Source organism: Notolepis coatsorum, assembly GCF_963971535.1.
Source record: "Notolepis coatsorum genome assembly, chromosome: 5".
In the NCBI taxonomy this organism is placed as follows: Eukaryota; Metazoa; Chordata; class Actinopteri; order Aulopiformes; family Paralepididae; genus Notolepis; species Notolepis coatsorum.
In genome coordinates, this window is record NC_140169.1 from 36217354 (window position 1) to 36219935 (window position 2582).

The window sequence follows — 2582 nt, forward strand, 5'->3', positions numbered from 1 at the left end:
AGGCCTCCAAATTAAGATAATCTGGACTGGATACATTCTTTAAAACCTGTCAGATTTTCTGATTTATATGTAGACCGGTTTGAGTTTATTGTAGTGATGTTACTGTGTTTCCAAATCTCAGATATTAACTTGTTAAGTGTGTTTGTTTTTTACAGCTATTCTCCATGAGATTTTAACTACTGTGGCAACGACTAATCAAATGATAAAGGAAATGCACACCTTACTGCTAAAAAATGGTGCAGCAGCAACCGTCCCAGATGGCCTTCCATTTACGATGTTACCACTTTCCACCCTGGATGAGTTGAGAACCCTTGATGAGCGCATTGCACAGGAGGATATCTAAGGAAAAATTGGTAGGTGAAAATGTATATTTGAGGAATTGACATTTGCTGAGACTTTTGACCTATGGCCCTTTTTTTTATCTACTTTTTTTCTCCCATTCTATTTATTATTATATATTTGGTTACTTGATCATGATTAGGGCTACTTCTACGCACTAGGCCTTATGCTTTTTCTTCTTTTTTTTTGCTATCATGAATATGATCAGTTTCCAATTGTCTACCTATGGTGGTATGTTCTTGGTCCACCACTCCTGAGTAGAGGAAACTAAACAATTTTGTCTTTCAGATCCTTCACTTGGCGATGGCTGGGGGATTGACTGTTAAAGAAACTGTTTGGAGGACTATGGCGAAACTAGTGACAAACCAGCTGGCCAAGAAAATTCGAGCCACTTGCAATTAAAGATGTTGTCCTGAGTACGTTTTGCTTTATTATTATATGGTTTCTTAATCTTCTAAAGGAATAGTTCAACATTTTGGGTAATATGCGTATTTGCTTTCTTGACCAGAGTTGAGGAGATTGATACCATTCATGTCTGTATACTTTAAATATGAATTGGCACGGAAATGTACGTGGATTCACGTGGATCACATTTTCAGGCCGGAAAAATCACATCCTTGATTTATTTGAGCTTTGAGCCGATGTAAATCTAATGCCTTCATCACTCTGACCGACTCTCAAAACACTTATAGTTGGATGAGTATCAAGAAAGCATTAAAAAAAAAAGTTAATGGAAGTTTCTTATGATAGGGCTTCACCTGTCCCATTCTTTGTCTTTTTTTAGGGTCCGTGAGACTCAATGCGGGCACTAAAAGTGCATCTGATGCAGATGTAGAGCGCTATACTAAAAGGTGGCTTCAGCTCTCGGCAGATAGAGATGGAGGAAGGAGAGATCGGGCCTTGAGACAATTAGCAGTTCCTTCTTAGTAAGTTGTGGTCTGTCTGTCTACGTTTACATACTTACTGAATGTTGAAGTCATTAAAACTACATTTTAACCACTCCACAGATTTCATGTTGGCAAACTAGTGTTTGCAAGTCAGGACATCTATACTTTGTGCATGACACAAAATAATCTTTCCAATAATTGTTGATTTATCACAGTGAAGACTGTATTGAAAACTCCACCCTGGTGACACCAGTGTACCGCTCTGTAGAAACATCAAACTCTCAAGCATGAGGTACAGAAGCCAACCTAGACATAACCAAGAAGCAGATGGAGAAATGTCACCACGTGCACCTTCATTCTCAAAATCGACTTGAGAGCGAAAGAGTCCATTAGTCCAACTGCAGCCCTTCGCAGTAGGCAAGACTAGAGGAGGCGGTTACAGGTGTTGCACAATCTGGTTGCAAAGAAGAAAAGATAAGGTCCTACCGTTAGTGTTTGAGCCAGGATGACTTGGGAGGGGTCCGATGACCCCCTTCAAATTGTTTAGGGGGACACTGAGATATTTGATGCATTTTCTTTGTCCCTTTCCTCTCCCACCTTCCTCTTCCCTGGGAACAGTTCAATCTATACAAATAAAATGTGTTCATTCATTCAAATGGAGTGTTTATAATATATAAATAAAAGAATATCATTTCGAAGATTTTCATGTTTTTTTCTTAAGGCACAATCACATCCCTGAACTAACTATCTGTCCCCTCCCCCTACTTTTCTCTATCTATCTTTCTATCTATCCAGGAGCGGGAAATCAAACCGGGAACCTCCGGATAAAGACGACTGCTCTACCGACCAAACCACTGTCGTATACACATGCAAACACACAGTAAATCCCCCAGCCATCCCTAAGTAAAGGATCTGAAAGACAAAATTGTTTCCTCTACACCATAGGTAGACAACATTTTGAACTGATCATATTCATGCTTACAGTCTTCTCCAGAGAGAGACAAGAAGATGTATACCAGTCTCGTATCTGTGCATTGAGTAGAAATCTATCTGGCTTAGCACAATGAATGGAAGCGGACATGACTGTGTATAGCCTTCGGGAGAGGTGTTAGTTGGACAATGCCTAGGCTAACCAGTCATGCCCGCTTCCATTCATTGTACTAAGCTAGGCTAACATGCAGCCAGATAGCTTTCTACTCGACGCACAGAGAGGAGACTGGTATCTATCTTCTTGTCTCTCTCTGGAGAAGACTGCTAATTTCACAAAATGTTGGGAGTTTTAAGTGAAAGTATGGGTACCGTCTCAAAATTGTACTCGAGTAAAACACATGAGTAAAAGTCTCTACTAAAGTTTCT

General features: G+C 39.9%; 1 long non-coding RNA gene across 1 annotated transcript; it reads left to right on the forward strand.

Annotated features, from left to right (window-relative positions):
* Positions 1–658: 658 nt before the first annotated feature.
* On the forward strand, positions 659–2155 carry LOC311227923. The gene is made up of 3 exons (XR_014619652.1): positions 659–755; positions 1124–1265; positions 2022–2155. It is a non-coding gene; the product is annotated as an uncharacterized lncRNA (long non-coding RNA).
* Positions 2156–2582: the final 427 nt, after the last annotated feature.